Source organism: Pongo pygmaeus, chromosome 3 (assembly GCF_028885625.2).
Source record: "Pongo pygmaeus isolate AG05252 chromosome 3, NHGRI_mPonPyg2-v2.0_pri, whole genome shotgun sequence".
NCBI lineage: Eukaryota > Metazoa > Chordata > Mammalia > Primates > Hominidae > Pongo > Pongo pygmaeus.
The window spans coordinates 16,476,836-16,489,842 of record NC_072376.2 but is presented as its reverse complement, the minus strand read 5'-3'; the positions used below and the strand labels follow the sequence as shown (position 1 = coordinate 16,489,842).

At 42.7% G+C, this 13,007-nt stretch overlaps 1 pseudogene; it reads left to right on the top strand.

The window, feature by feature from the left end:
* LOC129034517 (small ribosomal subunit protein eS7-like) overlaps window positions 1-10,729 on the top strand; it is a 53,717-nt pseudogene extending 42,988 nt beyond the window's left edge.
* The last annotated feature ends 2,278 nt before the right edge of the window (window positions 10,730-13,007 follow it).

The window sequence follows — 13,007 nt, the reverse complement described above, 5'->3', positions numbered from 1 at the left end:
ATGTGGACTAGGCTGCTTCCTCTGCCATGGGAGAGGAAAGAGAGTAGAGAAGACGTGAGCTGGCTAAAGCTTTGCCCAGAACTGACAACAGGAAGTGATATGTATCACTTCTGCCCGTTTCGCTTGAGTTCATCAGTGTAGAGATGTATATTCTTGTAGTGAGAGAAACCGGAAGCATGGCAAACAGTTTACGACCTAATGCAGTGGTCATAAAAGATTAGAAAACGGCCAGGCGCGGTGGCTCATGCCTGTAATCCCAGCACTTTGGGAGGCTGAGGCGGGTGGATCATGAGGTCAGGAGTTCGAGACCAGCCTGACCAACATGGAGAAACCCTGTTTCTACTAAAAATACAAAAATTAGCCGGGTGCGGTGATGCACACCTGTAATCCCAGCTACTCAGGAGGCTGAGGCAGGAGAATCGCTTGACCCCAGGAGAGGGAAGTTGCAGTGAGCCGAGATTGCGCCATTGCACTCCAGCCTGGGTGACAGAGCGAGACTCTGTCTCAAAAAAAAAAAAAAAAAAAAAAAAAATAGAAAACACTGCATAAAACACTCCTTTCCTAGAAATTCACAATACACAAAGGCATAAAAAGACATGGAGAAATCCCGCAGTAAGGAAACACTGTGCACTTGGTTTAATTGAGGGTAGGGTTACTGAGAGGAAATTTAGATTTAAGATCTGATGCTCATTGTCCTCTTCCTGTTTGACCCTTTGCTGGTCCTGGGCAGAGAAAAAGGCAGCCTTGACCAATCCTTTCCCATGTACTCAACAACAGAAAAGAACACTGGGATCATTACTTAGTAACTGGCCAATTGGGCTCAGTGACTGACCAAATGAGGCTCTCTTCAATACTTCCCTTATTACCCGCTCCTGTGCTGGTGCACAAGGACGCTGGATGGAACCGCTTGTGTACTCAGAGACTGTTACTGATACAGAAGCGGGGAAGGGAAGTGCTGGGAAAGCAAAGGCGTGGTCCTGGCTAGGGCTTCACTCCTGGGCCTGTGCCCTAGGACCTAGATGACGACAGGCTTCTGTTTTCCTGCCCAAATGTTGCATTTCCCAAGACAACCCCGGGCCGCCACACCCCCATCCAGTGCCTATAAACCCCCCAACACCCCCCCGCCACCAGCAGGCAGACACACATGTGGCTGGAAGTAAAAAGGAACACATTGGTGGAAAAACACACAAGTGGCTGGAGGTTGAGAGAACGTTGAGGGGAGCACACCTAAGGAAGAGCACACCAGCTGGCTATCCACGGGTGCAATGGCTCAGAGTTTGGATAGGATAGTTGGAGGAAAGCCTGGGCCGCTGAGCTGCCTTACTCCCGGAATAAAACCACTTTCCCACTCCATCAGCCTTCTGGGTCCCCCATCTGCTGAGAGCTACTTCCACTCAATAAAACCTTGCACTCATTCTCCAAGCCCATGTGCCCTCCAGTTCTTCCAGTACACCAATGAGAGGTGACAGCATGCTGGCTGCACGCCTGGGCTGCACCTGGGCTGCACGCAGCGCTTACGGGCCAGAGTTCCAGATGAGGTGGGCTTGGCGGGCCCCGCACTCAGAGCGGCCCGCGGCAGTGAGGGGCTTAGCACCCGGGCCAGCAGCTGCGGAGGGTGCGCCGGGTCCCCCAGCAGTGCCGGCCCACCGGCTTTGCGCTTGATTTCTCGCCCAGCCTTAGCTGCCTCCCCGTGGGGCACGGCTGGGGACCTGCAGCCCGCCATGCCTGAGCCTCTCTCCACCCCCGCAAAGGGCTCCTGCGTGGGCCGAGCCTCCACCACGAGCGCCGCGCCTCCACCACGAGCGCCGCCACCTGCTCCACAGCGCCCAGTCCCATCGACCGCCCAAGGGCTGAGGAGTGCAGGCGCAAGGCGCGGGACTGGCAGGCAGCTCCACCTGCAGCATGCCCCGGTGAGGGTCCACTGGGTGAAGCCAGCTGGGCTCCTAAGTGTAGTGGGGACTTGGAGAACCTTTATGTCTAGCTAAGGGATTGTGAATGCACCAATCAGCACTCTGTGTCTAGCTCAGGGTTTGTAAATATACCAATCAGGTCTCTGTATCTAACTAATCTAGCCGGGACTTGAAGAACTTTTGTGTCTAGCTGAGGGACTGTAAAGGCACCAATCAGCACTCTGTCAAAACGGACCAATCAGCTATCCGTAAAATGGACCAATCAGCAGGATGTGGGTGGGGCCAGATAAGAGAATAAAAGCAGGCTGCCCGCGCTGGTAGTGGCAACCTGTTGGAGTTCTTTTCCACGTTGTGGAGAGTTTATTCTTTCGCTCTTTGCAGTAAATGTTGCTGTTGCTCAGTCTTTGGGGCCACACTGCGTTTTTAAGCTATAACACTCATCGCGAGGATCTGCAGCTTCACTCCTGAAGCCAGCAAGACGGCGAACCCACCAGAAGGAAAAAACTGCAAACACATCCAAACATCAGGAGGAACAAATTCCGGACACGCAGCCTTTAAAAGCTGTAGCACGCACCGCGAGGGTCCCCGGCTTCATTCTTGAAGTGAGACCAAGAACCCACCAATTCCGGACACAGAGCTGTAACACTCAGCGCGAAGGTCTGCAGTTTCACTCCTGAAGCCAGTGAGACCACGAACCCACCAGAAGGAAGAAACTCCGAACACAACTGAGCATCAGAAGGGACAAACTCCGGACATGCCACCTTTAAGAACTGTAACAGTCACCTCGACGGTCCTCGGCTTCATTCTTGAAGTCAGTGAGACCAAGAACCCGCCAATTCCCGACACACCAAGGCAAGAAATCCTGGGATACAGAAAGTCCTCTGTTCTTGTGATCAGGCAGGGGGTCTAACTGAGCTAACACAAGCCGCCTACAAATGGCTAAACTAAAAGACCACCCTGTAACATGCCCGTTGGGGCCCCAGGAGCTGTAAAACATTCATCTCTGGACACTGCTGTGGGGTCGGAGCCCCACAACCAGCCCGTCTGCATGCTCCCCCTAGGGGTTTGAGCAGTGGGGCACCGAAGAAGTGAGCGACTCATCACATGCCCTACGAGGGGGATAAGGGAATTTTTCCCGTTTCAACACCAAAACACAGATTCGCCAGCGTCACAGTTTGGGGAACGCCGCTGGTGGGAGTGAATCTGAGCAGGAGGTGAGTATCAAACCTGTGTCAGAAGAGGTCCCAAGTTTCTGAGAGGGGCTCATGTTGGGACAGCATTGTCCCCTGACCTGTTAGAGGTCACCACCTGCTGGTACCTAGAAGTCATCATAATTGTCTTCAATTATTTGGGACTTTCTTGAGAGGCCTCAACACTCAGTCATTTTCTTTGTTGTTTAGACTCTGATCATAATAAATCTCGTTTATTGCCTATAGCCCAATTAAATCTTACTTTCCGTCTAAATCTAAATTAAATTTCATTCGCATGCTGGCTATTTTTTTCTCATAGCTCTCTGCACTTTTTTTTTTTTTTTTGCATCGCACTTACCACACTTTGTAATTATCTCCATATCTGTGTGACTATTTTCTGTATGTCTCTAAAAGCTCCACGATGGCAGAGGCTATGTCTGTGCCTAGCTCAGTGCCTGGTGTGTGTAGATTATCAATAAATATTCATTGAATGGATAAGTGAGCAAATGAATGGAAGTCTGCTTGGGAAGTGAGAGTTCTCTTTAGTGGATTTCTATGGCATTTATTGTCTATACTATTTCAGTGACATTTACACTTGATTGCTATCATCCTAATAAGTGGGCAATATGTTGTTAGAAAACAAAACCCTGACCTTTGCAGATGGTGAAGGGATATTTGTTAGCACAACCCAGTAAGAATAGATTTGGGTTTTTTTTTTCCTTTCATAATGTTAGGAAACTTTTAAGAACAGTTTGGAAATTGTTCTCTTTTTACCAAAACCTATTGTTGATGTAGTCGTTGACCTCACAGCTGAGAATAAGAGGCTGTAGCAGCAGGAAATTTTACAGAGTATAATTGGAGAAATATGAGCCTCCATAAGTTCCACCAAGGCACAGATCTATGAGGTATCAAATGAGGGGTAATGAAAACTACAGCTTAGAAGTGTAGATGACGATGAAGCCTTTGAGCGGTGGCAGAGAAACAGATAACTCTCCTCAATTAGCCAGTGAAACGTGGTGCAAGGTAGCCTGACATGTCAGTAAACAGGAGACTTCAAAAGAACATACACAACTGGATCAGGACTGAAACATTTAATTCCCTAAAGATCCAGTAGTTCTCTAATGAGGGAAACTGCAGTTACAGCCAGAATCACACTGCTATGGTTTGACTGTGTCTCCAAAAATTTCATATGTTGGAAACTTAATCCCCAGTGCAACACTGTTGGGAGGTGGGGCCTAATCAGCAGTGATTGGGTCATGAGGGTGGAGCCCTCATGAATGTATTAATGTCCTTCTTGCAGAGGCTGGTTAGTTATCGCATGAGCGAGTTGTTATAAAGCAAGTCGAACCCCCATGCTTTCTGTGTCTGTCTCATGCACTCACCTCTGCCTTTAAATTCCTTAAAAGCCAAAGATCTTTTATTCTTCTTTGTTTTTTTTTTCTCATGGCATCCAGGACAGTGGAGAATTTTTTGGGCTCAAGTGCTATACACACACACACACACACACACACACGATTCAAAGTTCTGAATATTTTATTTAGTTTATTTCTCCTCATTACCTCATTTATTTATATTTCAATAGCTTGTGGGGTACAAGTGGTTTTTGGTTACATGGATGGATTATCTAGTGGCGAATTCTGAGATTTTAGTGCACCTATCACCCAAGTAGTGTACATTGTACCTAATACGTAGTTTTTTATTCCTCCCACTCCCACCTTCCCCCTTCTGAGTCCCTAACGTCCATTATGTCACTCTATATGCCTTTTCATATTCACAGCTTAGCTTCCGCTTATAAGTGAGAACATACAGTTTTTGGTTTTCCACTCCTCTGTTATTTCACTTAGAACAATGTCTTCTAGCTCCATCTAAGTTGCTGCATAAGACATTATTTCATTCTTTTTACTGGCTGAGTAGTATTCCTTGGTGATCTATACCACATTTTCTTTATCCATTTAATAGTTGATGGCCACTTAGGTTGGTTCCACACCTGTGCAATTGTGAGTTGTGCTGCCATAAACATGTGTGTGCAAGTGTCTTTTTCATATAATGATTTCTTTTCCTCTGGGTAGATCCCCAGTAGCAGGACTGCTGGATCAAATGGTAGATCTACTTTTTGCTCTTTGAGGAATCTCCATACTGCTTTACATAGAGGTTGTACTAATTTACAGTCCCACAAGCAGTGTATAAGCATTCCCCTTTTCCTGCATCCACACCAACATCTGTTGTTTTCTGAATTTCTAATAGTGGTCATTCTTGCAGGAGTAAGGTGGTATCTCATTGTGGTTTTGATTTGCATTTCCCTGATGATTAGAAATGTTGAACATTTTTTCATTGTTTGTTGGGCATTTATTTATCTTCTTTTGATAATTGTCTATTCATGTCCCTTGCCCACTTTTTAATGGGATTATTATTATTTTTTTCTTGCTGATTTGTTTGAGTTTCTTGTAGATTCTGGATACTAGTCCTTGGCTGGATGTGTACTTTGCAAATATTTTCCCTGTGGCTTGTCTGTTTACTCTGCTGGTTGTTTCTTTTGCTGTGCAGACACTTTTTAGTTAATTAGGTCCCCTTTATATATTTTCGGTTTTGTTGCATTTGCTTATGGGTGTCTTAGTCATGAATTCTTTGCCTAGCCTGATGTCTAGAAGAGTTTTTTCAATTTCATCTTGTAGAATTTTTATAGTTTCAGGTCTTACATTTAAGTCTCTGATCCATCTTGAGCTGATTTTTATGTAAGGTGAGAGATGAGGATCCAGTTTAATTCTTGTGGCTTGTCAGTTTTTCCAGCACCATTTATTAAATAAGGTGTCAATTCCCCAATTTCTGTTTTTGTATGCATTGTCAAAGATCAGTTGGTTGGACATATTTGGCTTTATATCTGGGTTCTCTATTCTGTTCCATTAGTCTATGTGCTCACTTTTATACCAGTACCATGCTATTTTGATAATGATAGCATTGTAGTATAATTTGAAGTTTAGTAATGTGATGCCTCCAGATTTGTTCTTTTTGCTTAGTATTGCCATGGCTATTTGGGTTATTTTTTGATTCCATATAAATTTTAGAATTGTTTTTTCTAGTTCTGTGAAAAATGCTGTTGGTATTTTGATGGGAATTGCATTGAATCTGTAGACTGCTTTGGGCAGTATGGTCATTTTCATAATATTGATTCTTCCAATCTATGAGCGTGGGATGCATTTCCATTTGTTTGTGTCATCTATGATTTTTTCCAGCAGTGTTTTGTAGTTTTCCATGCAGAGATCTTTCACCTCCCTGGCTAAGTATATTCCCAGGTATTTTACTTTACTTCTTTTTTTTGACATGGAGTTTCGCTCTGTCACCAGGCTGGAGTGCAGTGACGAGATCTCAGCTCACTGCAACCTCTGCCTCCCAGGTTCAAGCAATTCTCCTGCCTCAGCCTCCCAAGTAGCTGGGACTACAGGTGCATGCCACCACGCCCGGCTAATTTTTGTATTTTTAGTAGAGACGGGGTTTCACCATGTTGGCCAGGATGGTCTCAATCTCTTGACCTCGTGATCCACCCACCTTGGCCTCCCAAAGTGTTGGGATTACAAGTGTGAGCCACTGCGCCAGGCCTACATTACTTTTTTATTTTATTTTTCAGCTGTTGTAAAAAGGGATTGAGCTCTTGATTTTTAATTCTCAGCTTGGTGGTTGTTGGTGTATAGCAGTGATACTGATTTGTATACGTGATTTTGTAACCTGATCCTTTACTGAATTCATTCATCAAATCTAAGATTATTTGGGGGAGTCTGTAGGATTTTCTAGATATACAATCATCTCATCTGCAAACAGTGATAGTTTGACTTCCTCCTTTCCAATTTGGATGCCCTTTATTTTTCTTTTGCCTAATTAACTCTGGCTAGAACTTCCAGAACTATGTTGAACAGGAGTGGTGAAAGTGGGAATCCTTATCTTGCTTCTGTTCTCATGGGGAATGCTTTCAGCTTTTCCCCATTCAGGATGATGTTGGCTGTGGGTTTGTTACATATGGCTTTTATAATATTTTGAGGTTGGTCCCTTCTATGTCTAGCTTGTTGAGAGTTTTTATCATAAAGGGATGCTGGATTTCAAATGCTTCCTCTGCATCTATTTAGATCACATGTTTATGTGATGTGTTATATTTATTGACTTGTGTATGTTAAACCATCCCTGCTAGATAAATATTTGAGATTTGTTGACCAGCAGATCATCTCTTTGTCCTTTTCAACTGCTCAAGCCTTTAAAATGGGCTTGGAGTGATAGCTGCACTATGAAAAGCACTGTGTACATCCTAAGATGGCTTAACAAACGTTTTCATTCCTGTCTTGGGCCTTGCTCAGGCTGTAATCCCAGTTGAGTGTAATCCCAGCTACTTGGGAGGCTGAGGCAGGAGAATTGTATGAACCCGGGAGGTGGAGGTTGCAGTGAGCTGAGATCGTGCCATTGCACTGCAGCCTGAGCAACTGAGCTAGACTCCGTCTAAAAAAAAAAAAAAAAAAAAGATTCCCAGCAAAAGATCTGGAGCTTGATTCTCATTGGTTCAAGAAGAGTCATGTGTGTTCAACTTGGAACCAATCATTGTGGCCAGGAGGCTGCAAAGCTTTGATAGGCCAGGCTAGGAGGTGCCTGTCTCTCTGATGACCATGTGCTCTGGTTTGTGGGAGAAGGTCTAAGTTTGTGCCTGTTGTCTTTCCTGGGTAGTTTAGCATTTACCCTGATTTCTTTATTTTTAATAAAATGTTATTAATAGTGACATTAAAAATACACGGAAATGTATTTTGGTAAACCTCTACTTTGTATTTCCACCTTTTGCCATAGACTCCTCTGGTCGAATGAGAGAAACATATGTAGTGAAGACACTTGAGTTTAGTCCGTAGTTAAATCTAAAAGTCCATCCAGCCATGATGACTCCCTTGTCTGGACCCTGGCATGAAATAACTTAATACCTTGTCCTCAAGGGCAGTAAGCTGGATGCTTAGGGAAGAGCAGCTTGGGCTTGCAAATTCTTTTGGTCTCGGGTGGTAGTGGGGTATTTGATGCTGCTGCCCGGGCTGGCCACAGAGGGTACCTGAAAGAGGGCTGTGGCTTGTGCCAAGGCCTATGTGACTCCTGGGACTGCCAGGTCTCCAGCTGGCAGGATCACTTGGAAAAATGGAAACTAGTCAGGTGTATATGAGGCATGTGGAGGAAATGAGTGTACACTGTAATGTACACATTATATTCTCTATGCTGTGCATCATTTCCTCCATATCGCTCACATTATAATAGAAAATAATCTGAATGTTCTTGCCACAGTGGTTTTGTCAATTACTGTGTGGTGAAATCTGCAACTATTTGTTTCATTGTTTAGTAATATTTTTTCTATTTTGCAGTGACTTTTAATATTATTTTAACATCAATGAGTTAAAAAATGTGCTTGTTGTTGAAAAATTACTGAATGAATGTTAATTTCTCAAGAAAGTTGATGATAGGCCGGGTGCAGTGGCTCATGCCTGTAATCCTAGCATTTTGGGAGGCCGAGGTGGCTGGATCACTTGAGATCAGGAGTTCAAGATCAGCTTGGCCAACGTGGTGAAATCCTTTCTCCACTAAAAATACAAAAATTTAGGTGGGCGTGGTGACGCGTGCCTGTAAACCCAGCTACTCAGGAGGCTGAGGCACTGGAATTGCTTGAACGTGGAAGGCAGAGTTTGCAGTGGGCCGAGATCGTGCCACTGCACTCCAGCCTGGGGAACCGAGTGAAACTCAGTCTCAAAAAAAAAAAAAAAAAAAAAAACAGCAAACAAACAAAAAAACCAAAAAAAACCCACAAGAAAGTTGATGATAAAGGTTAACTTGTAGAAGATATTTATTGACTTTATTATAGGTGTGGGAGAAGGCATAATATTATCACTGACCACTTGAAAACCAGAAGGCACAAGTGTATGGGAGCATCAGGATCTACCTCCAGTGTTGGTAGTTATTTTAAGATTGTGACTTATAATGATAAATTAACATGTGCCATGGCCTTAGGTGCTTTTGCCTATCCCTCTGTGAATCATGACTCTTTTTTTTTGAGACAGAGTCTTGCTCTGTCACCCAGGCTACAGTGCAGTGGTGTGATCTCGGCTCACTGCAAACTCCGCCTCCCGGGTTCATGCCATTCTCCCGCCTCAGCCTCCCAAGTAGCTGAGACTACAGGCGCCTGCCACCACACCTGGCTAATTTTGTTTTTGTATTTTTAGTAGAGATGGGGTTTCACCGTGTGAGCCAGGATGGTCTTGATCTCCTGACCTCGTGATCCGCCCGCCTCAGCTTCCCAAAGTGCTGGGATTACAGGTGTGAAGTGAGCCACTGCGCCCAGCCAAATCATGACTCTTCTTTTAGATCAAGTGACTGCTCTTCTAAATTCAGTTTGCTCATTTTTTATACCACGTTTTCTTGTGCAATACAAAAAGTAATACGATAGCTGTTAGTGTGTTGTCTCCATTAAAAAGAAATTTGCAGACAGTTAAAGGGGTGCCAGCTTTATATCCATGTTCTGAGATGGTTCAAATAGAAAAGTTAACTTCTAGAATTAATATCTATAAGGGTTTGCATTTTTCACCCAATTATTGAAAACAAACTAAATTTGGAAATTTGTTCTATTAATGGTGAAACATCTGACTAATGGATGTTGTAGATTAAGTTAGAAAGATCAACATTGAAGATAAAATTATTTAAGGTAATAAATACGTTTACAATTTTTGGAACAACATGACGTCAAGGTAAAACAACTTTTTAAAACTAAATTTGAAACCTATCAAGGAAAATTGTACATGGAATTGGTTGTACTGTACACATAATTCAGAAATGCATCTGAATAGGCTGTGATATTCTATGAATCAAAATAGAGCTTTCCTGTCAATTTTATATAATTTTTAAACATGCAGTTTGAATGACAAAACTGCAAAATTTTTATGATTAAGCTGATGTTGAATTTAAAGAAATCTCTTCAGGCTGCTGGAATTTGAGAGGCTTTTGTAATACTTGGGCCCCTTCTTAAGCCAGAGCTCAGAAAGGAGGCCACGCTCAGTTAGAGCGCCAAGATCGTGAAGCCCAGCTGCGGGAAGCTGAGTATGTTCGAGTGTAGCTCTTCCAGGCACTTCTGAAGCTGGAGATGAACTTGGACCTCAGGCTCAGCTCAGGGAGCTGAAAATTATGGCAGCCAAGGAAATTGAAGTTGGTGGTGGTCAGAAAGCTATCATCATCTTTGTTCCTGTTCCTCAACTGAATCTTTCCAGAAAATCCACATCTGGCTAGTACATGAATTGGAGAAAAAGTTCAGTGGGGAAGAATGTTGTTTTCATTGTTCAGAGGAGAATTCTGCCTAAGGCAACTCAAAAAAGCCATACAAACAATAAGCAAAAGTGTCCCAGGAGCCGTACTCTGACAGCCATGCATGGTACCATCCTTGAGGACTTGCTTTTCCCAAGTGAAATTATGCACAAGAGAATATGCATGAAACTGGATGGCAGCCGGCTGATGAAAGTTCATTCAGACAAAGCACAGCAGAACAATGTGGAACACGGGGTTGAGACTTTTTCTGATGTCTATAAGAAGCTCACTGGCAAGGATGTTAATTTTGAATTCCAAGAGTTTCAGTTTTAAACAAAAAAGACTAAAGTATATCCACAGTAAACAAACAACCAACCAAAAAAAGCTCCTCTTCAGCCTGGCATACTTTTTTCCTTACTACTTATCAACAATTAGATATGGGAAATGTTTGAATCTACAGACAAGAGAGTCAGTTGAAGCTTTCAACCAGTGTCATAGTGCATGCAGTTTTATGAAAATATTAAAAATGATCATTAATTCTTCAGAAAATACAAGTTTGTATTAGAGACAGATATGGTTAAGAAAATGATTGGGCCGGGCATGGTGGTTCACATCTGTAATCCCAGCACTTTGAGAGTCCGAGATGGGAGGATTGCTTGAGTTGAGGAGCTCTAGACCAGCCTGGGAAACATAGTGAGATCCCATCTCTACATACACACGCAAAGTTAGCCGAGTGTGGTGGCATGCACCTGCAGTCTCAGCTATTCAGGAGGCTGAGGTGGAAGGAATGCTTCAGAGTGAGATTGAGGCTGCAGTGAGTCATGATCAGGCCCTTGCAGTCCAGCCTGGGTGACAGAGTGAGATCCTGTATCAAAAAAAAAGAAAGAAATTGAAATTGATTGAAATACCTAATGATGTATGAAGAATAATTATTTTGCTTGTTATTTTAATGTTCAGAAAATCAATATAAATAAAATTAGATGTCCCTCTTCCCCACCTCATATTTTGCTCTAATGGTTGTGCATATGTTGTATTTTTTGGAAAAAATGTATTTTTGAAAACAATTTTTGAATAGGACTATTTCGTAGGCCCACCCATTTAATAAAATAAATTTGTTGGTTACTAAATACATAGTTCAAAAACTACATAATTACAATTTTTAAAACTTTTATTCTCACAATGCCATAATTTTGAAGATAAATTATGTGGTCATTCTAGGGATGAGAGTGATCAGTTCCACTGGATATCTACAAGCTGATAGTGAGGGATGAGGAACTCTGCAAAGGGAAGGAAAGATGATGGAATGGATGCTGGGCAGGCAAGACCAACTGTGTCTACTGGTACCCAAGTACCTGATCAGAACTGGGGTTTTCTGACCTACCTGTGATGCTCCAATACCGAATTTCATTTTCCATTCTCCCTGATCTTTTAAGTTATAACATTCCTTCCCCTTGCCCCTTGTTTCACCAGCTCCTCCATGCAGCTCCGAACAGCACAGCTTCCCAGCTTCCCTTAATCCCCTGATAGCAGCTGAGAGACAGTTCTTTTTTAAACATTTCTAAAAGCTGCAACATGCTCATGTCTCAATTCCCTGCAAAACAAATTCAGAAGGCTGAAATCATTGTTCTCAGCAAATTGGGTGAAAACGGAGCAAAGGCAGAAGCTTTCAAACAAAGCCTCAGGAAAAATGAGAAGAGACTGTAGAATACTGAATATGTAAGTAGAACTGTATATTTCACACACTTCTCCCAGTCTCCAACCCTGAAGCTTGTGGTTTTTTTTTCATAGTAAGTTGTAGTTGTCAAAGCAAAGCAATCACTCCATTAATTATAAAGTAAGAGAGAAAATGGGTATTGATCTTTAACTAGTTCCCTTTTACTTGTTTAGTGTTAATTGGAAGTTATTCTTCTGAAGACACTTAATTCTTTGGAGGCACTATAGAAAATAATGTTTAAAATATTCATTCAGAGTTAAGTGAACTCAGAGTCGAGCTCTTATAAATAGGATATTTTAAAATTGCAACTGGATTTTATGTAAGTGACAAAATGATTTCTGAGTTCTCTTTAGATTTCATGGTTCAATAACTCACTGGCTGATGTGCATGTCTGGGGTGGTCAGAGTATTTGTCCAATTGGTGCAAAGATAATGTGCTGCTCCCTTACCCAGAAATGCCCCTTGTAAAAGCAACCTCCATTCATTCATTTATTGATTGATTCAATCACTCTTGGGCACTGAAATCTTGACTGTAATACTGGTAGGGCACCAATTGAGATCTAAAAATTATCTGGGTATAAGAATAATTTTGGCTAATGCTCATATAGTGCTGACTATGTACAATATATTGTTTGGAATGCTTTATACACATTAACTCATTTAATACTCAACAGATTATTAGAGAGATACAATCATCATCATCTCCACTTTACAGAAGAGGAAACTGAGGTATAGACAAGATAAATAACTTGCCCATGTCGCTCATCTGGTAAGCAGCACAAGATTTGGACCCAGGCAACCTAGCTTTAGAGTCTGTGCTCCTAACTGCTACTCTATAGTGCGGCTATTAAAAATATTTTTTTCTGTCTGCAGTAACATGTAAGGCGTCGTTTGGTGA